General features: G+C 35.0%; 1 long non-coding RNA gene across 1 annotated transcript in view; it reads left to right on the forward strand.

Annotated features, from left to right (window-relative positions):
* The window catches only part of LOC138689296 (uncharacterized), a 214,383-nt gene that overhangs the window by 87,303 nt on the left and 103,556 nt on the right, over positions 1–23,524 (forward strand). The window contains exon 9 of the long non-coding RNA XR_011328179.1: positions 23,095–23,194. This is a non-coding gene — a long non-coding RNA (uncharacterized lncRNA). The remainder of the gene's footprint in view (positions 1–23,094; positions 23,195–23,524) is intronic.

A 23,524-nucleotide genomic window follows, 5' to 3' on the forward strand; every position in this document is an offset into this window, starting at 1 on the left:
GTAATTACATTTCAGTAAGGTTAGATGGTTCGTATCAAATCTTGATAATTATCCTGGGCACTCTTAGATCGTCCCTGGACCAAAGTCTGGAGTGTATCTTAGGTTGTTACTATATTCAGGCGATAAAAAGAGGACGCACTCTGGCTTCAAGTACCCATTGGAGAGTTGTGGTTTCAGAGTGAACGGATGCGTCTTTGGCATTTTTTGCCTTCCTCCTGGAATATATGAAATCCTGGAAACAGAGGAGTAGGGAAGGCTAAAACTCAACTACATCGACTTTCTGATCATTTAAGATAAATAAAACAGGGCCAGGTAGTGAGTTCAAGTACCTAGTGCATGTTTATCCCCATTTAGTTGTTGGTTCACTACCTGGCTATGTTTTCAATCTTTACAAATAATTCTCTGCAATACAAATCCGTTATAGAGGGATCTTGTCCTAAGCAGTTAGTTCATTTTAATAAGGCAAGCAAAACAGCCATGACAAATAATATTTATTAGTGTCCATTTCCATTGTGAAACAAGAGAAAGAAGGGATACCAATTCATTGCTAATTGCTATTTTCTTGAATAATCAGATTCTTTCTGCCTAATATCCTGGTTTTATCCTTTTCTTTATCCTTTTGGCATTTTCGTCATATGTAAATAAATAGCCTCAGATTGTCTTTTACAGGGGAATCTTAATCTGAATTTTTCACTGTGATGAGAATTGATAGTATTAAGAAGTAGCACTTAAAATGTTTGTATAACTGAAATATTTTATCATTTTTCTTTCATTTTGATAAAGTAAAGTATTCATATCAGGCAGGTTTCTCACCTGAAGTCTCTTTAATGACTATTAGTATCTTTCCCATTCAAAGTAAATGTGTTTTTAAAAGTTCAGGCCTAAACTCTTTTCCTAAAAATCTATGCCTATTTGTATTATGGAGTTCATATATATTTTTCTAGTATTGCTTGGCCACCTTAAATAAAATTATTTCACTTAATAATACAAGACATTTCCTTCTGAAATATCTTATAAGTTGTTATTCATTAATTGTTTTTTGACAAATTTACCAACTCAAAAAGACTTTGCATGTCTACAGGAATATTAATTTAATTTTATTTCACCTACCGGTATCCCCTTCCAAATTCCTTTTTAATTCAGGCAACTTCTACTTTTTCCCTCCAGTTTACAATATATTTTTTTGCGGAACTGGCACATTTGAAAATCTTCTAGGACATAAAGACTGAGCTATATTGTTGTCTATCAGCTTCCATACCTGTGACATAAGTACTTTTTTTAATATATAGGAATTATTTTGGGGGCGTGATATATTTGAGGTTAAATGTTTCTCATCCATAAGCTAGTACATCCATTTATGTGCTCAGCTATGGTGGACTTATTCTGTCATACTCACTTTTTGGTCTTTAATCAGCATTAGGTCAGTATTTCTTCTGTTTAAGTGACTTGGGCTGCAGAGTGTCCATGTTCTCAAACAGGACCTCAGTATCCACAAAGTTAATAATATTGAAGGGAAAAATTTATAGCTGGGCCACCCGGAAGGTTCTTTTATTCATCGCATCCCCTGAACGCTTCTGAAGGTGCACTCTCAGTTCAGAACCCAACCTCAGTCTCTTATTATTTGTCAGAGTCCCAAGTTGTGTGTCATTGTCTGCCTTCCTTTGCAGACAGATTTTTCTTAGGACACTGCTAAGGTGTGTGTCTAGTCTCTATGTTTTTACTCAGAAAAACTGTATACAAATCTGGGTTTTAACAAAGCTTTTAAATGCATCCTCAGCTTTAGTAAGTTACTTTTATGAGATTCATTTCCTGTATCTTATTTGAGTTCTTCAATGATTATTTTCACCCAGGAGGTCACCTGCTTTCCCCAGCGCGCAGTCTCATCACTCTTTAAGAGACAAAAGGAACTACTGTAAATGTAGCTGCATCTGATAATAAAAAACTACTCAAAATTACAAGTTTCAAAATATAATTTAGCTTTGCAGTGTACTCCACCTGAACCTGTCCTGTAGCCACACAGAGGCTCAAAGGCATGAGCAACGTTACTGGAGAGCAGTGAATTCTGAAAATCCAGAACAAGTGCAATGGTGCTCGTCAAAGTCATGCTTGTTTGCACAGACTAGATCAGCTGCAAATCTGTGTAATAGGTGGGATTTTACAGTGCAATCATGATTTTACTCTCTGAAACTATATTGATGGGCTTTTCCTGTTGGGCTTTCTCTATTGATCTGCCTCCTAAAAAATATTGAGCGTTCATCACGATGGTTTTGGTGGGAAAAGGATGCTGTTTCTTCTGTATTTTTTTATTACTTAAGAAATGTTCTATAGTCTAAGGAAGTGGTGTAACTGCTTTGAAACATGGATAAAGCTTATTTCTTGTCTGAACCTGTGCTAATTCCACAGGATAGTATAATGATCATGACTTTTTTGTCCAGTTGCATTAGGGTCAACAAAAAAGAAATTTTGATTTCTATCTCAATGTAAAGAATATGTCAAATAATGTTTTTAAATGAGAAAATAATTATTTTAAAATTAGTGAAGTTTGTCATTTTAACAAGAGTTAAATCTAGACTACAGCTATGCATGCTCTTGAAAATACTTCTACATGTGAACAGCTTAACAGATATGAATGTAACTCCCTTGAGTTCCCTTGTGGAATGACAATATGGTTTGCAGAACCTCCAATTTTTATTATTAAATCTCAAAGGTGGGAACTTTCTTTAATTAGTTGGACTGGAGGGTAAGGAAGCAATCTTAGCTAGGTGAACAAAAATAACATTTTAATTTCTTTTTTTCCCCCCAAGTGTGAATTGAGATGATTCAGCAACTGTGGGTTTTACTCTCTTTTAAAGAAGAAACACAAAATAGTACAAAGACATGTTTAAGTTCACTCATGTGCTGTTGAGTTACTAAACATACTAATATTTCTTCAGAAAACCTTAAGGCTAATATATGTAGAGTGTTCTTTGTTACACTGTCATAGATAAAGTGCTCAAATTTGTTTATTTCTTCTAATCTCCAGCCATTTTATCTTTATAAAATGAAAACAATATTTACAAATATTACTAGTGAGTTCAGAAACTCAATGAAATGTGTGAATTCTCTGATAGAAGTACATTTACAAAAGTAAGGTCCAGGGCAACCATAATGCAGAACTGTGCGGTGGTGATGGTATGGTTTTCCTGAGACAACTAGCAGCCACATCTCTTTTCCCATACATAAATGGCAGTCAGCAATAGCTAGAAACAAAAGACCCCTCTCTCACTCTCTGAATACAGTGACATTCATTCTCAGAGAAGCAGGGGCAGCTTTTTGAAAGCAGACTTCTTCAGTCCAACAATAACACACAATGAGTTATTGACTTGTTTATATATGGAGCTCTTTTCAGTAACTAACTCTGACTCCCCACAGTCTGGACAAATGATTGATTTCGTTGTTAGAAAAAGAGAAAGCTCTTGCACTAAACTCTGTAGTGCAAACTACTTTTTCCCCATTTGTTCCCCCACTGAATAGGACCTTATTAAAATGCACTTTCCAAAAAATACCTGCAGCTGGCCTTTATAAGCATGTTTTGTATATATAAATAAGTAATTTGTCCCACTCTTTTGTATGGTAACAAACCATTGGAGAATCTTGTCAACATATATATGAAGGTTGAGTGTCATAGGATTTTGGTTAAACGATATTATTTATATCGATATGCATACAAAGCATGATTTTTAAAGTATTTACAGTAGCTATTTGCCATTTGGTTACAAATACTAATTTTTAAAAGTTAATAGGCATGATGGGTTTTTATTGAGAAATTCCTATTTCCTTTTGACACCAGTTGTTAAAGTAATATGCCATACACGGGTTATTATGATTTTTTTATATATGATCAACTAAACAAATATTTGCATAACTGTTAATTAATCTTGCAACTTTTGCACTTTGTTGTAGTATATCATCTATTATGTTTTTTCTGTTTATTATTATTCTGTTAATTAATTTATGTTAATTCTTCATATACATATATGCACAACATTTTATTTTAAAGAATGTGAGCCTTCTTATGTTCTCTTTTATTGCTGTGGGGTTTCTTAAATAAGTAAATAAGTATGTGGTTTCTTTTTTATAAAGTTAAATACTAAACCATATTACTTAAAAAGATGCTGCATTTGTCCAACAGCTGCATTGCAGGAACAATTTTTATATAGCAAAAAAAGGATGCAGAGTTCTACTGAGCCCTGCATTTTGTTAGTTACGAAACATTGTGGGAAGTTAAGCGCTCATTAGAATGTTGCTGAAGGTATGTTTCCCATGCATTTTACTAACACGTATAGAAATGTAATGAGGAATTAATGGAGTTAATGCCATGTTACTCCTGATTGTCCAGGTTCTTGCACCTGTGAAGTTTTGTTAGCCATGGCACACAGAATGTGAAATACTAGCAGATCAAATGCAAAATGCTAGCATTTTACTGCAACATGACATAAATTCTGTAGAAAGCTACTCAGGTTAGAAGGAAATAAGGTATCATATCCCTTGTATCCATGTGAATATTCTTTGTGTTTCTTACAAGATTTAAGGAAGTGTGGATTTTCGATTTGTATAGGTTTCTATGGCTATAAAAAGAAAACTGGGAAAGTGTAAATTGTGGATTTCTAATCTGGAATATCAACCTTGAAACTTGCTGAGTTAGTTATTCTAATTCTGTGAGTTGATCATGTCATGCCTTGTTTTTACAAATTTGTGTTCTTTCCATCTTTTGTGTATTAATTTCTTTTATCTCCTTTCTTTTAATTCTTAATCTTTGATTTGTTTTCCAAACAAAAATATTTTTATTATCATACTTCCTTTTTCTTTCTTTAAAGTAGTTCTCCTAACATAATTTAGCTCCCTTTTGGAGTGCTAGCACAGACAGGCCACCAGTTTCCACCTATCATTAATCCTGCCCAGGCAGATCTGATTGATCAACAAAATATATAATATTAGCATGATTTATGATATGATATCAGCAATGGTATTCTGATGTTCACTAAGCCTTGCTAGAACCTAGTTAGAATTACCAAAGATTTAATTAAAAAAAATTCCTAGCGGGTAAGTTGCGAGGGGAAAAAATTAACTAACTGTCTGCTCTTCTCCATTTTCATATGAACACCAGGGATTAGCGTACCTTTGAAAAAGCTTGCATGTACAGCAAAGAGGACTTGGAAAGAGCTATATTTTCTATAGAAATCCATGCGTAGAGCAGAAATTTGCTGCAGAAATTAATGCCTGTCTTGTTATCTTTAACTTCTATGTATCTTGCTCTGTGCCTTGTGGATGTAGATCAGGAGCTCATAGTAGCATCATTCTTAACTGGTTGTGGAGGGTCGGGGGAGGAAAAGGAAGACCTATTCTTCTGTGTAGCTTCTGTAGTCTTTTGTGAAGACCCAGAGATCCATAGGGTTTTCCTGTGATCTCAACGTATCCATACTTACAATTGACTCGTCCCTCCCCCTGTGTATCTGAATGTCCTGGGACAGACCCTCAGCTGCAGTGAAGTGATGTCAGTTGAAGTTGGTGGCTTTTTACTCATTTAATTGAGTGACATGCAAACCTGGTCTTACGCCTTCTCCACCAAAGCCTTTCAGAAAATCTCTGAACAGCAGCTTTGTAGAGCTTTTTAGCTTTTGTCTCTCCTACAGCTTCAGGTGTTATGCGAGGAATCAAATTAGGATGATCAGGAACAGATCCTGGTCTTTGAAAGACATTATGTTGCAGTTATGTGAGTATATTTGGTTTTTGGACAAGTTACACTCATTTGACTGAAAAAACATACCTGTTTTCTGTCTGAAATGTAACCAACAGTTTAAAATTCTTTTTCAGTCAGTACAGTACCATTCAACAGTGATAAGCATGATACAAGAACAAAATTAAATGTATGCTGAAAAAGTAGGACACCGTATTTGTATCTTTCATTTCCATTAAACGGAAATAAAGATGCAGTATGCAAATTTGCAAAGAATTGTGCCTTAAAGAAACTCTTTTGGCTTAAACTTTTGTTTAATTTTTCTTTAAAGATGTTTTACTTTACTTTTACTTATGCATAAAAATGCAGGTCTATGTGTTCTGCAATCCTGAGTAGTGCCATAAGAATGTGTCAAAATAAAGTTTTCAGATTCTTTGCAAGTGTCCAGGCATTTTCTCATATTTAGAATCAGAACTTTAACAATATTTTTTGTCAAATGAAAGGCATGTCATATAACGCTAACTTTGTTAGCCCTTTGCTCATGCCAGGAAGAAAAAGCTTCTGTGATAAGGCTAACAGTAACCATCTTTAACTTTTATATTTACTTAAAAGCTTACCCATCTGCTCCCAGTCCTTCTGGTTTTGCTTTCAGCTGTAATTGCTGAAGACCAGTGGGTGTACTAATGTCAATCAAATTGCCTTGTGACAGCAAGCATATACAGACCCTTTTTTCCTTTCTAGCGATTTCATTTACCACACTTAGATGAATAGTTCGAATTGTTTCAAACTTTGGGACAGTAGATGAAATCCTGGTTTCACTGAAGTTAATAACTGATCCTCTCACACTGCTCCCTTCTGACAGGTATCTCAGGGAAGGCAAAAACACTGTAGAACGCCTGCTGTTCAGAAGAGGAAAATGCAGATGTGAGGCCAGTCCCTACCATAGGTAGGGTACAAGTATTGTTTAAATAGGACCCCCTCAATGAGTTGGAGACGGGGAGTTTTAAACAACCCATACAAAAGCAATTGACTACTGTCAAAAGTAGCATGGTCTGAATTTTTTTTAACCTTGTCTCTACTGCATGTAAATTAGACACTGTTTTCCCAACTTTAAAATACTGACCACTGAAAAAAGTACTTGGGATGTATGAAGTTTTTAGGTTACTCATTCTGAAAGGTGGTTTTTTTATAATTATATTGCAAGCCAAGCAAACCCTAATAACATTTAAAATACATGCCTTTTCAAGTTGATGCAGAATAAAAAACAAATATACATAAAAATGCTAATGTGAAAATGTATAAGAAAATAACATATATGTTTATATGAAAATGCTTCATATGGGTTTTTAATCCATGCCAGATGAAGTAAGTGACTTAGATAAACTAATTTTGCTGACAAATAAGAGAAAAAAAGACCATAAAGACTATATTTGAAGGCCAGAAAACTTTTTTTTTGTAACTGACTTTTGATTTTGATGTCTACATAAAAATGGGACAATTTTCTACCACTATGCTTCTTAATGACCGAGTAAAGCAATTGCCAAAAAATAATGCCAGGATACAGATTTCTGAATCTTTAGATTTACATCTTTTTTCTGTGGAGTATTGTGATCCCCAGATGCAAAGGTTAATTTCCCCAACAGGTAGAGCAATAGCTGTACTAGGCAAGAGCTAACAACTTGATATTCTCCCGTTCATTGGCTTTAGGAACACACAAAAAAAGTCTCCAGGATGCCTATATATATGTGACCCTATTTTAGACTTAGTCTCTCATTGGCTTATGATTCAGTTCTATTAATAAATTTAACCATGCTTATCAGAAACAGCTAAATACCTTGGAAAGTCAGTATCAATACTGACTAGCACAAAACCCCTCAGTCTTTATTAAAGTAAATGAACTTTACAATGAATTATGGCTTTCATGAATATTTTGGTTTTAATTATTCATATTCTGGAATGTCTCTGGGTATAAGACATTGGTCACTTTGATAACACTCTGTCTGTTAAAACTTGAAAAGTATTAGTAAATTCCTTAGGTTAGCAAGGTTGGTGACTGTTTGATTTTCTCTTTTCTCTGTAAAGACAACTGTTGCATTTTCCCCCCAGTTTTTTTCTCTTTTTTCTCTTCCTAATTCCATATTGAGTGGGTCTGACTCTTTAACTTTCTTCTCTTTTCTAGCCCTTTCTGTGTAAAAACACTTTGAAGATTAACTTCTTGCTCCAATTAACTCAATGGCCAAACAAAAAATGAGTAGTGTCATTAGAATCCATGGTTACAATCAAATATTCTTTTTTGTTGACATCTAACATTGATAAAAAAGAAGTAAAAGCATCTAGTTCATAGTTCTGTGTAAGAAACAGCGTGTAGCTATTCTGCCCCCAAACAGAATTTTGGCAAGTGCAATTTCATTCCTCTTCCCTTATTGTGCCAGAATGGAAATAAATTTCATCAACCCTTTTACTTGCACAGATAATTTCTTCCTTGTGGCCAGCTTCAGTACCTTGACTTGCATGATGAAAATGTGTAGTAAAGACTATGTTGTCTCTCCTTATCACTGCCAGCCTACTTTCTGCCGATGTGTTTGGAACAAAGGAAAAACCCCCAGTGGTTGGGTGTTCCCACTCAAAGGATGGGTGGGAAGCTTGAAATGAGGTAAAAATTCAATATACTCCAATACCTTCTATGTAGTAGCTGTAAATATGTTTAATGTCATGTGTGACTCCAGCACTGTATTTGACCCCATGTAGAGGACGGATTCATCCTTCCTCTAGAGAAAACCTCCCTGACTGCAGTGAGTATGAAAAATTGATCTCTCATACTCAGTTGAAGGTTTGGTATATGTCATACTTTTTATCAATTCTGCAACTTTCTACAGAAACTAGGAATGTTTTCTTCAAGTCTTTTTTTCTATTTTTTAATACACAATTCCTTTTGCTAGTAAAACAATTTTAAAAGAGATTTTTCAACCTAGCAAAATATTTATTATTCAGTTAAGATTTTACGTAACTCCCTTGCTTTTGTTAGAACTGTGTTGTTGCTCTAACATGAAATGTTAAACTCTGTTCTGTTCTTTTAGGGAAGAAGTGTAGTTTACAGTGTCAAGATTTAGTAAGCTAATCATAAGATTATGCAGGAAATATTATAATGAAAAACTTAAATCAAGCATTTTTCTTACAATAGTTCATGCTGAGATGTTGACAGTGTATTCTATAAATGAAATATGAATACAAAATTGATGGCAGATAAAAGGGAAGAATGATTTCCTTGTAGGTTTCTGGATGGCAAAAAAAAAATTATTCCTTCAGGTATAATACTATTAATACATGCATCTTATTGCAATGCTACCAGTAAATATATATTAACATTTAATTTCTTGGAATAATTAAAAATCTTTTTAGTATTATATCAATGATATTTCATTTTCCTATCAATAACTTGTATTTGACGTTAACTTGTTTTCAGTAACGTTACTTTTCTTTGTTTACTAATTTCTAACAACTCATACTTTTCTTAAATAAAACCGACTCCCTAAACAACATATACATGTAGGCCTCAATCTTGAGCTCCTTACTTAGGCAGAAATCCTAAACTATCTGCCTGAGATTGGGATGAATAGCTTTTCCAGTTCCATGTGCTTGGTAATTTTACCTCTGCATGCTGAAAGGCACGTACCAAAATAAAAAGCTTTTAATGACCCATAACTTTTTACCAGAAATATGGAGATAGAAAAGAAACACTATTTATTATTACCATGACAAAAATACTGCCCAGAAACATCCTTGAAATGTTTAGGAGGCCATGAAAATAAAAAGGAACAATGAAAATTATGTAGAGAAAGAGAGAGAAAGATGTATTAAGTGGGCAAAATATTGAATACCTTTTTGGTTCTGGATGCTTAAATCTTCCAGTACATGTTATTCAGTTAATTTACAGACACTACATTTTCTATTTAGAGCTTGCAAATTAATACCCTGCATATACAAATCCGCTTGATTTATTTTAATGTTTGTGAATCACATGCAATAGCCGTTCAGGTTTTTCACTAATCTTCAGCAGGGTGTTTTAACTATCCTCCTAAAGACTTACGGCACACTGAAAGGTCTGGAAGTGGTGCCAGGTACTGCACCACCCAGTTCCCCAAGCACCTAGTACAGGCAAGGTCACGCTTCTGTTTGAATGAGTCTGAATCTGAAGAGCAGAACTCACCATTACGCCTCTGAGCAGCTTTAACCTACGAACAACGATGAAGCAACCAGGAGGAAGTGAGAAGCTACTGTAAGTGGCACGGTGTGCAAAGTGGTTGCTGGGTGGAATGTCGTCACAGCTCTCTGGTTCTCTTCGATGGAATTATAACATCCATTGCTCAGAGAATGTAGGCCCATTTATTTCATCTTTTGAATAACTCAATTGGTTGTCAATATTTGATATGTCCTTCGATGTGGATATTAATTTTAATATCACTTGACATTAGCATGAATACCAATTCAGTAATACTTCCATGTTAAATGATCCAGCTTTATCTTTAAATAATCCTTATTTTTGTAATTCGTCTAACTAAACAATTTCTTCTAAGTGTAATTTGAATAAAAGATATTTCACATTAGTGGGCATATTAATTGTCAACTGTGTTATACAAAAGAATGACATTTAGATATAGTTAGTCAATCAAAGACCAGATTTTTATTCACTAACAACTTAATTAGACATTCAAGGTAGCAAACCATGACCAATTGTTTAACACAATTGGTATCACAGGGGTACATGGTATTTTTCGTATTATTTAAAAGGTGTGGAATCTGAACATTTGCACTTATAGTAAATCACAAATTGTGGCACCATTATAGCCTTATTCTGAGGTGTTTTTTTTCTCTTTTCTGATTCCCTATTGAATAGTCTTGTTTCTATTTTACAATTAAAGTAATAAAGGTCCATGAAATTTCCATTTCTTTCCTTCCTTAACAGTCCTCCTCTGAGATTCTAGAAGGTGAGTGCTGTCAAAGCCATATTTGGAAAGCATTTGGGCATATGAAGATGCAGATAGGTACAGAATGTGATTTTCAAAATCTGGGCAGTATTTCTTCTCTGTTGGGAGTGAAAATGCTGGAAACTTCGGTGCAGAAGTCGTCATTTTGCAGAATTACTTCACTCATTAAGAAAAGCCTTCCTTGTGATCCCTGATGCTGTTTGTTTTGCCTGGTTTAGAAAATAATTACAGACGCTGAGCTCAGATCCTAGTATAAATCAATACTGAAGTTGTTGAAGCTTGGCTGATCTATACCAGCTGAGGATTTGTTTCACTAAATGTGAACTCTTATTGCTATTCTTACAATTGTATACCTCCTGCCCCTTGTTCACATTTCAATTGACAGGTTCAGTGCAAAGTGGCTTAGAGCACTCTCTGATAACATGAGTGGACTCTGAGTAATATAGCATTTAAACTGACAGCTGACTTTATGGTGCTAAACTAAACAAGAGGGGCATGAAGAGATACTGATAATAGATGAACTTTATGTATAGGCATAATAAAAATAACTGATACTCTTATTTGCTGTGGATTTGCAGTAGCACCAGTAGGCTTTAACTTATAAAATACCTTACAGAGTTGTCTTGAAACCTATGTACTGTATACTCATAAGCAGTTCATTAGACTTTAAGTTAATATAAACATTATATTATAAATATTTACCAATCCATGTACAAATGACACAGTCATCCCTCACCTTGGTGGGCAGAGATTATGGAAGAAGAAAATAGTTTTAGCATAGCAGGAAAACCACAGTTTTCTCATAATGTAGAATTTTGCAAGGCTGCAAAAAACAGGGGACCTCAACGTCTTTCACATCAGTACCGTTACCCTGTTACATGTCAGCCAAGGAGATGACCCTCCTGTGTTTTTAATGAGAAAAGTAGCTTATTCTTTGCATGTGCTTTTTTTGGCTACGTTGTGTTCATTTACCATTCCCTCACCCAACTCCTGTACAAGTGTCACTTCCATGATGAGTTTTCCTGGAGAATGAGGAGTAAAATGTGTAGGTTCTCTGTAGCACAATGAAAGCATGCATTTTTTTCAACTTATGCGTACGTAAGCCTTCTTTTGTGAATAAGACTCATAGGGTCAGATAATGTTTAAAGGGAAAGGCTTTATGTCTCTCAGGCCTGCATGTTTCCACATGGATGCTTCTACACACACACAGATTGAATTATGAACAGACCTATTAATGCTGGGATCACAAAAGGTCAAGTTTTGTCTTCTTTTACCTCTATTCAGAATTGCTTTTGAAAGGGGGGAAAAAAGGGATTTGCAGAAAAAAAGATTCATGATGAAGAATTTTACAGGTCTTTTTTTCTGTCCTTTAGCAACATCTGGGAGTTGGAAAAAAAATCTTATTATGTAAAATAGTCCAGGGGTATTGTATTACTAGATTTTAATATATCTCACTTGGGTCACTAGTAGGGTTACCTTATGGAATGACCTGCTACCTAAGGAACAAAACACTAAAAAGGAACTTGAGCAAAATTTTCCTGCTACTATAGTGGATGTGTTTAACTGAAGACAAATCGTAAAATTATTCCAAGAAAAAACTTTAGATGTTTCATTTTTTGATAATAATAGAGGTCTAGACCCTAAAATATTTTCTCAGGAAAATCTTACGTTGAAGGTGAACTAATCCTTCAGAAGCTTCAGACTATTCATTTGAAAAGTTATATTAAACTTATAAATAAAAGTGGATGTTACAAAGTGCTCTGCCCGATCTCATCACCAGTAATATTTATATTATTTTCACAAATATCTTTGCAAGAGGAAAATCAAATATTATTGAAGAGATTCTCCTGCTGTATTTTTATGTTCTAAATACAGCGATGCAGAGCCATGAAATCACTCTAATACCAAAAAATATTGTCTCCTGTATTTTCTACAGAAAACGTAGTTGAGAAACAGAGAACTGAGACTGAAATAATAATAGATGCTTTTAAGATGGCAAAAGGTTAACACTATACCCTAAAGCTCTGCATTACATTTGGCATCTTTTTACGTATATATGTTTGCATGTGTGCATGAGGGAGTGCAAATACTTGCAAGTATGAATCTCTAAAGTACACCACTGCTCACTTTTTGTAATGCTAAAAGTGTATTACTATGTCTTCATGCTTTTTTTATATTTGCAAAAAATGATACAAAATATCCTGAAGTGGAAAAATGCACAAGTGATAAAGAATTTTAAGGTGTGGTTAAGACTGGACATTAGTCACAGAAGTTCAGAGAAACCTAAGAATGCTAAGGAAATGGGAAACAAATCAAAGGCGTTAACAGCAAATGTGATACACATTGGAAAGAATCACTAGCATTATTTACACAGTTTCAGAACTGCTGATTCAAAAATTGACTGTTACTTCTCAGTAAAATCATCTAGGAATCCCTATAGGCTGGATTAAATGAGAGTAGTGAAAGGAAATCAACTCTGACACTGTATAAAATTAAGAAAGAAAATGATAGCAAAATATTGTAATGCTGTTATATAAATGCCACTATGTGAAATTCCGCCCCCCACCCCCCCCCACCCCCGGGTAAGAAAGAAAGCTATAGTAAGAATACAAATTGCTTAAAGCTTTGTCTTCAAAAAGAGTACAAATATTTTATTTAAAGTAAAAATGAGAAGACTATGGCTGAACTAGGATGAGAATAAAACTGTACATAATAAAAACCCCAGTAAGTTATAATTTACATAAAATAGATATACCAGATGAGATTCAACAACAATAAGGTTCACTACATTTTTTTTCTTCTAAGTACTTAATGAAATTCCAGAACTCACTTTTGCAAGATAGCTTTGAGTCTGCATCTATGTTGTTTGAAAATAGGTAAAAATAAACAGATAATTGTTGTACTACTTCAGAAAATCTAAGTTTGCATAATATGGGGTAAAAATGTGGAATAAGTCATTAACTTAGTAGGGCCAATACCTCTGTAAAGGATGTTTTGTGTCTCTTTCTGTAGCAAGGGTCAATGTCAGAGACTCAGCTGGACTGGACTGGACTGGATTGCGCAGTATGTGGCAATGTTCATATTCTTTTTTTAATATGCAGGAATCTGTAGGTCTTGTGTTTTCAAAATTGATATCTTTTATCAATACTGGAATAGAATAAGAGATATAATAATCTAGTAATGAGGAAGAATCTGTGTTTGAGCTGTTGGAAAACCTTTTCCCTTCAATATATGTTACAATGTCCTTCAAACAAAAGACAGAATAAATAAAACTGAAAAATCTCATATAATTCAGGACTTCATGGCTGCCTTAATAGTGTGAATATGGTTTTCTGTATGTACATACAAAGTCTGCAGTAAAATAGAATAAGAAAATCATGTGATTGCCCATGCAATACAAAGCTATAACTCTTTAATTGCCATGCACAATCTGTCCTGGGTATTTCTTCTAAGCCGTTAAAACTAATGGTATATGTAATCTAATTTTCTTTAAGTTAGATGCACAATTACATGTGAAAAATGAAGTTGGGAACACAAATGGAGACAGCTGGAGGCATCAGCTCAACCACACTATGGTCCCAGTATTTTATTTGTGCTTCTACATGTAAAGCTTACATTTTCAAGTAAGATATGAAGTTTTATGTTTCCAAACTGAAAAATAACTCTGTAATTGTAGTACTATGTTTAAATGATATAAGTGGTGTATGACTGGTGAGACTTTGTAACTCTGAAACCTGAAATTTCTGAAACCAAAAGGGTTGAGAGAATTTGGGCTGGCTTTTTGGAAGTATCCCTCTTTTGAGCATCCTGCTGGTGTTAGCCCTTTCTGAAGGCTAATTTCATTAGCATTCCTTAATGGTTTACAAAATTTAACATTATGATGGTGATGATTACATAGTTTACAGGACCAGCTATTTTTAACGGCTCCGAGAATGTAAATTCTAAACTGTAGCTACATTGTTACTGTGTCTGTCAAATATAAACATTTCACCACTGAAAGGCTGCCTTTATTTTTTTCAAGGGACATGTAATGGTAATCTTGATTTTTGAATGCTCGGCAGAGATGATTTTTACTTTATTTAGACTTCTTCTATACTTCCTTGATTTGAGACATTCTCTTGTCCTTCCCAAATTCATAAAGAATATATATCTGGTTCTTATTGTAATGAAAATATGGCATGAGAGATGTGTAAACATATTAAAAATATCTTATGGAAAGCTGGAAGAATATGTGCTAAATATATTCAAAGAAACGTGTATAGTTTATACATATAGCTTCTTTGGGACTTAAAGAACTACGTAGTCCTTTTTTATTTTAATGTATGCAATTTGTTTGTGAATACAGAGTTTGTAAATTACAAATTAGGGAAACAATGAATGTGTTTTTTCCAGTTATTAAAGATCATTGTAAGTGTATAATTACTGGTGATTTATGTGGTTGTCTATAAAATGCAAAATGATGGGGGAGGAAAACTGTGTTTATTCCTTACATTTGCCACTATTGTATGTGGTTCTGCATATGCCTTTTTTTCTGTAGAGGCATAAAAACATTCCTATACATCTGTATTAGAAATAGATTGATATGTAGAAGTTACACATATGTATTATATATCCTGTCCAACTCAGAGCAGTAAAACCCCCATACTTTCTGTAGGTTTGTAAGGAAAAACCCAGTAGGTGTGACATTAATATTCGCTCTTTCTAGTAGGTATTGTAATTAAATGTTCAGGTGAGGAAGTTAATTGATGAATTACAAGCAGCTGTCCAAAGCTATAGAGGTCATCTCTCAAAACTTGCTCCACTATTACAGGCTAAGCAGCAACAGGGGTGGTTTTTGTGTCTGTATATCTATATCTATCTCAGAACTTCCTACAAACAGTTTACTGCAGGATCTGTAGCTGGGTGTGTTTCAACAGTCTTTTATGGTCTAATACCTCAATTAACAAAATCTTGACTTTTGCTTGGTAATGTTGTATGTACCTCTGATTCTGAAATGTATTTGTGCAAAATTAGAGTGTGTTTCTCATTGTTTGGGGGAGGGGCTTACTGCTGGTTTGTAATAATCTTTAACTTAAAATTCTTAAAATATGTAGAAATTGTCAATTCTTTTCAATAATTAGTTTTGAAAGTCAGTGAGCAGAACATATATACCTAAATTCCTTTTTTGAAAGCTAAATTCCATGAAACTAAACAATATTTCATAACAGATTTTCCTGGAACATTACAAACGTTAAGAGAACTGCTGCTTAAAAATCTATAGTATTCATGAAAGAGGATATTAATACATCTGGGAAAATACACTTTAAGCTATAAACCTGTTCTAAGCTGTACTGAACCTTACTTTAAGGGACAAACAGTTTAAGAAATTCTGATCTTTGATTGGTAGCATATCCACTTTAGATGTGGATGTGTATATCCACTTTGACTCGTGGATAGCCATGTGAGAACTAAAATAATTCAGGATGATTTTTACACAGTAATGTTTGCTCTACAGTGCCTAAAACAGCGTTAGGTACCTGTTATGGTGTCTAACAAGCTCAAATGAAGAGAATAGTAGCACTTTGGTGACTTTGCTGGGTTTGGGTCAACTTTATGAGCAGCTTAAAAGCACTTTTGGAATTTGCTGTCTTAACTTTTTTTCAGCTTTGCCTGTTCTTAGTTCTTTCAGCACTTTCATTGCTATAATGGTAACTAAATCTTGTTTCTTGAACTCTGTTGCATAAAAGCATAGCTGATGTCTTCTTTCTTTTCCTTTACTCTTCCACAGAAAGGAAGTGGGTGAATATCCAAGTTTCAGATATTCGTTGTTTCCTATGGCAGGTTGTTGTACTGAGGACTATGCATCCGCTATACCTCTGTAGGAAACCTATAGAATTCATTGTTGTCACTCAAGAAATCAACTTGCCATACAATCTGTCTTTTCCAGGAAAACCTAGTTTTAAACCCCAAATTTTTCCTTTTTGTATTATGGCATTTTGCTATGTTATAAACTGTGGTAGTTTTAGACTTTGCTTTTTGAAAAAACCTTCATATCTTTAATTTCTTTTCCAGAGAAGAAAACAAGAAGTTTTATGCAGGTCAAATTGTGCTGATGTCATTTGACAGCTGTTTCTGGCAAAGCCCCTAGAAACCATGTATAGCTCAGTTGTACATCAGTGGGGAGATATCACAAAGACTGATGTTTAATATTGAACATTCAGAAAATGAAGAGAACCTCTTTATTTCTGACCATGATGCCCTATCCAAGCTGTAACTGGGAGTGAAATATAGTGTGAGGTGTTCCTCGGAATTAAAATCAATCACAGCTGTGTTTTGGTTTTTTCCATATTCTGGATGTAAGAAACTTTTAAGTGAGAATAAGAAAATCTGTGATGGTGCCTGTCAGGACTAGGCTGGGAAAAATTACCTTTGAGGACTAAAGCTTGCAGATGTTGTAGGCTAAATGTCTTGTTATTCAGTTTGCCTTAGTTCTCCATCTGCTTGTGAAGTGGTTGAATGTGGTACCTACACAGCAGTACAGACTGGGAATTAGACCTATACTTTCTTATTTGGATATTTGTTGCAACTAAACCTAACCCATAATCACACTTCATTCTTCAGAGACATTCAGAGTGAACTGCTGGCTGAAGTTAAAGTACTTACCTATCAATATAAATGTATGTAGTAACTTTTATGTTTTCCTGAACTAATCAGTAAGAAAATAAGTTTTGACCTTGCATCATCCAGCTTTATGCTATGTGAATGATTTTCTGCAGGTGTTCCCAATGTCTTGTGATCTAATCAGGGAAGAGTCAGGGCACCTGTTGCCTCAGGAATTGCAGTACTTCTGAATGCCTACTGGAGGTGGGGCTCTAGGTGCTGCTGGAAACTAAATGAAAAGTATGAGCTGGTGTTTTGTTGGGTCTTTATGCCACTATTGGAAATTCTGGAACTTTTGACGCAGCTTTAGATATTTGGGGTTTTCTGTTTGCTTAAAGCAATATAATTTCTTTGGTAAGTCATAGTATGGCTAGTGAAAGTAACCTCCTTATGTTGTGGAACTGTATTCCATGTGTCTTGTAGGCTGGCATATAATCTTATACCATGGGTGTATATTTTCAGTCCATGATTGTCAGTCATGTCAGCTGAATTTTTTGGCTTTCTCAAGCTTTGATATTGTTCCTAAATATTTGAAAGAAAACTTTCTTAGCACTGCCTAGATATTTTTCTTGTCTAACAAGTTACATGATTTTGAGAGATGTTTTTTCTAACTTGAAGTCCATCAATAATTCACTGAAAACAATTTCTTTTTCTTTTTATTACATAAAGAGCGATACTTGCTTGTTGGCATGTATTGGATTCTTGGGTATCTATCGCAAAGATAATTGCCATCTTGTATAAGTCACTTGGAAAAAAAGGATGACTGCTGTCTTTAGTGTACGTCTGTTACATGTGGACTGAGTGTAGAGTGAATGTTCTTATGAAAATTTTAACACTTTCTGTCAAAAGCTTTTTTTGGGGGGTCAGGAGTAGTACTTGTTTTAATCTCAAAACTGCAAAAGGAGACTAACTGTCAACAGGTAACTTCAGCAGGCAGAAGCGTTTGGGTTTTGTTTTTGTTTTTTTGTTTGGTTTTGTTTCCACGAACCATTTTAGCGTTCAGAAGATGTGATGGTGGGTTTTTCTCATTGATCATTTCAAGCAACTTTTCAGATTTTTATTTTAGGATTGTAATCTCTTGAGGTACTTATGATGGATACATTGTAATATGCTGAAATGTATTTTCATGTTATGTATAAGAAGCCCAGATTGAATAAAATCTATTCCACACAGACATCAGCACTACATTTGTGAACTTATTTACAGATCAGAATAGAACTCTGCTGTTGACTTTAGTATGAGCAGGAATAGGGCTTAATAGTTTTTGTTTGAAACTTCATGTATATGCTCATGTTCAATCAAAACTATACTTCAAATATATTCCAGTTATAAAAAGTCTTCCAACAGACTTGTATGTTGTAACAATTGGTCTCAATATGAATTTTTTCAACACTTTTTTCTGATGAGAATTTTTTTCACTTCCTCTATAGAAATTAAGAACACTTCTTTACAAGTCCCATATAAGGATTATTCAAGTGGGTAACAGCTCACAAGGTCACCTGTTTAATAAAAAAAAGGGGGCTGGGGGAGGAAATGCTGTTGCACATAGAGCTAAGTGAGATGCTTATTTATTGCTTTTTAGTGCAATTTTAACCTCTGATTTATTGTTGCTTTTTATTTCATTGTTCTCTGGTTCATGGTTATTTCTTACATTGCAAAATAGATACAAGGTAAAAAGTTTGTTTCATTGTGCATTCCCCCACCCTCCCCTCCAGTACCCAGTAAATACTTGTCTAACTACTTCCACAATACTGACACATCTGGCTATCCACCTTAAATTGTCATTGAATCAAGCATTGTATACGTGCAGACTGACTCTTAATTAAATCATATATGACCAAACCATACTGTAGGTAAAGCAGCCTATTCTGTGGTTTAAAAAAAAAAACCCCAAAACCTGAGATGAACAAAGAGTACAACACACAATGCATTTTTGTCATAAATGCTGTGCAGCACAATCTGCTTTAATCTTTCTGTGCTTGCACTCACAGGTTGGATTATTCTTAAGTGCCAGTGTTTACTTCTGTGGAATGCCAAGATATTATGTCATATGTCTACAGGGAATACAGGTCCTGGTTTGTAGACTAAGGTTGTTTAGCTCTGATTTGCATACAAAGTATTTTCTTTTGTGTGACATTAAAGGATGGTTATAGCCGTTATATACATATGGAAATGCTAAAAATGATGCACGTCAATGTATTCTGCTGTTTTAGGTGAATTCCAAACACCCTGGTGTCACCTGATAGTATGGTACCAAAATTTTTTAGCTGTTTGTGTAGCAAGCTTTGCAGTGGTTATCTGCCATTTTTCATCAAGAGGTGGCATTTTTTCCTTGATGAAATTATGCATTGACTATACATTTTGGTTAGTGTTTCTCACCAATGGCCTGATTCTCCTCATAGATTACAGGTGAAAAGTTCAACTTGGAGCATATAGCTGAAAGAATCTAGACTTTCAGTTAAAAGCAGAGTTCAGTTTTTCCAATTTATTTTTTTTATTTGATCAAGCACAGCTATGCATGTATAAATGTGTGTGTATATATATATTTGTGTGTGGTATGTACTTATTTAAAACAATAAACAGTAAATTCCCTGCATCCCATTTTCATACTTTCCAGTTCTTAAATAAGTTGGAAGTCTGTAAACTGCTCTTCAGACTTGAATTTTCACTTTATTCTTTACAGATAACTTTAGAGAGAAACTTTTAAGGGTGGTCTGTGTATCTGTTAAGAGTTGCATTCCATCAAGTATGGAAACCTTCTGTTGTACCAGTTCTAGGTAACTTCAGTGTGCTTGCAGCACTGAGAATTGAATAAAGATCCATGAGAGCTGGAAGGCATAGATGGCAGCTTCTGTATTGGTTCATAACAACTAGGTGAACTGGTTTACTTGAGCTGATTGAAGTTAATATTTCTTTAAAAAAAATACCTAAAACATGAATTCTAAGACTTTCATCTTAAACTAGTTGCGATTTACATACAAACCTTTTCCAGTAAACTGTCCCAATCTGGCCCTTAAACAAGTTTTGCTTTAAACTAATTTTTTCTGTAAGAATAGAATTAAATGCATGGTTATGCTCTGGATTAGGGGTGTTTTAAAGACTGCATTAAGTATTTAAATGTTCTTCTGAAGCAAAAAGGATGCTGAAAATATCTGGATTTTTGTTCTTGTACCATGTGGTCATTAAAAAATATAGAAAACAGTCTAAATCTTTTCTGAATAGATTAAGATGTGTCTAGCAGCAAATGGATTAACTTTAATTTTTGGCCTTTTTGGATGCTGTAATATGAAAGGAAAAGAGAGATGTAGAAAAGAAAGTTAAATTGGTGAGAATGAACAAATATTTGTTTCTCCTCTCTTAAAAGAATCATCTTATTAACTTAAATAATAAAGGTTATAGAGCTCTCTGTATGTGGATCATTGTAGCAATGACATAGTCATGTTTGACTCAAGTGGTTTGCTTCAAGGTCTCCAAAAGTCCTCTGCATCCAGTGTTTAAGAGCTGATCTTTGCATTTGTTATGCAAAGGGCAGTAAACCCCAGGTTCATCTTTCTTTCACTCCCTTCATCTTTTGCGTTGTTGTCACTCTGTTTCTCTGCACCTGGGTGAAGAGTTGTTTTGGCTGTAATATAGGATATAGGTACTGCTGAATGCCTCTTTGTGTAACACCTACTGTGAGTCTTGGCAGAACTTTTAACAGTTGGTTTAGTGGTGCTGGAAGGAACTAGTGTGGGCCTTTTATGTGTTGTCCAGTAGCGTCACCCATTGGCTTCAGGTTTGACAGCTGACATGAACTTCCCACTGTTCTTGAGATCCTTTGGTCCACAGTACCATGGCATCTCAAGGCATAGTAGTAATATTTTATGACAATATCAGTAGCCTGTTCTTCAGAAAAGCCAATGGCCATGCACTCAGTCTTTTGGAAAGGAAGAACTTCTCTAAAAGCATGTGACCTTAGGTTTTTTTAATGTCACCTCTGTGATTACATTCATCGCTAATATCACTGCTTCCTTTACTTATTCTTACATCTGTCACTCAGTTTATCCTATTGTAGGAAACTATAGCAATGCATTCTCTTTATTGCTTAGAATAAAGAATAAAAAAGTCTTTCAACTAACATTCAGATTATAGGAGCAGTGATTTGATTTTGAATTTTTTAGCAGTAGATCAGAAAGTACAAATTGTTGTTACTATGTGTTAAGACTTGTTTGTCTGTGATCCAAGCCTGTGATTTGTATTTTCATTGTCCTTTACTCCTATAAGGGTTAAAGGATTGGATCAAAGGGAAGTTCTTTGAGCTCTGGCAGACATTAAGAACTTCTGTCCTCATTACTTAGCTGTCTTGGAAGGATTTCCTCCTTAACTTCACTTCAGACTCTGTTCTTATCGAGCATGTTGTGGTGCTGGCCACCTTTCACTTTCCACTATCCACAGGTTGCAGAGAACAAGATGAAAGACCCTTTTTATTGAAACCAAATTTGTTGTGAGGGTAATTTGCTCTCAGCCTCAGAAAAGAGGAATGTCCTTCGTATTTTCTCCTTGGGTGTCATGGTCGGGTGGTATGGGCAATATCTTCCCTCTGGAGATGTTCCTTTGGATCATTTGGTCTCAGCTGCAGAAGATCCTGGATAAGGATAGTCTTAAGGCTGAACACCCTTGTTTTTCAGCCAGAGCCCTTTCAAGCTGTATGAGATGTGCTGGACTGAGTCATAGTTATGAGTGTCTTCTGTGAAATGGTGTAAAATAAAATCACCCTTGCTATCCTCACAGGGTGCAGACAACTGAAATGTAACATTTCCCATTTTGGTAGCTTTCTTTTAAATAAAGAAGGGGGAGCAGAGAGAGTGAACATTGCAGTTACGAAAGTCGGTGCTGTACACGGTAGTAATCCTTACCTATAGAACATCTAAAAAGGTGTCAACATTTATGTCCTGATCTAGGAAGCTCAGTGCTTGTATAGAGAAAGCTCTGAATTTTGTGTTGGCCTTGCATTGCTTCAGTTGTTATGCTGAAAACACCATTATGAAGTTTCTTTTTTCATATGAAATAGTTGCTCTGAGCCTAAAATATGAAGAACAGAAGTTAAAATTTGCAAAATATCTGAGGGATTTAAGGAATGTTAAACTTCATGTAACTGAGATACTTTAGAAAATTTTGTTCAAGACTGTCTCGTAAACAAGAAGCCTCTTTATATTTGGTATTTTTTCATACAGTTGTACAGTACTTTGTAAGTGAATTAAATATTAAGAAGGTTTTAATGCCTCCTTTTGCCTTCAATAGCAATAGTTATGGAGTTTTCAAATCCTTCCTTACTTTCTAAGGCAAAAAGTGTCAGAGAAACACTGGGAATTTCACAGACAGTATCTTTGTCTAGCAAATACTGTGACACACAGGCTCTGGAGAGCAAAGGAGTGAATGCTGATGGTCCTGCAACCACTCTAAATGCAAGTTGGCAGGTTTTACTTGATTGGCTTGCACGTGGTCTGTAGCTCGAATGCCTTATTTGTGGTTGGAGAACATCAGGTGTGTTGCTGCAATGCAATGTTCTGCTTAGCTTCATATGAAAGGAAACAAGTTCCATGTTCCAAGACTGTGGGGTGAAATGGTGTGTGGGAAGTGGGGATGGCTGGGAGATCTGTCTCAAAGGTGCTTCTCTAGATCTAAATTAAAATGGTAATATAGATACATCCAAATGATTACTGAGAGTTGATTGTTTTATTTTGCATCTTTAACTTGCATGTATTTGTTTTTCAGGTATATGAAGATGACAAAGGCACATGGCAAGTACTTCTTTATTAATGAAAAATAACAGGGAAATTACTCTGAGAATCAATCCAGAGCTATTATGAAAAGAGTAAGTAAATGACCACTTTTAATTCAAGTATTAGGTTGTTCAGAATTAAATGATCTTAGGTTTTCACTGGGAAAAATTGATCTTTTACAGCTTTGATTGGCGACCGCTAGGATTACCACAGGGGATCAATACGTAGGGCCTTTCCTACATTGGAGTGGTAGCAATATCCCTTGTGCAGTTGGACACTTGCCAGGTAGAGATGCATGACTTGCTGTGCTCAGACATCTGAGATAGTCATGACACTGATGTGCAGGAAGAATTCTCAGAGGACAAGTGACAATAGAACTCAAGCCCTGGTACAAGCTTACACTGGCATTTCTACTCCATAGG

This window comes from Haliaeetus albicilla, chromosome 16 (assembly GCF_947461875.1).
Source record: "Haliaeetus albicilla chromosome 16, bHalAlb1.1, whole genome shotgun sequence".
Taxonomy (NCBI): Eukaryota; Metazoa; Chordata; class Aves; order Accipitriformes; family Accipitridae; genus Haliaeetus; species Haliaeetus albicilla.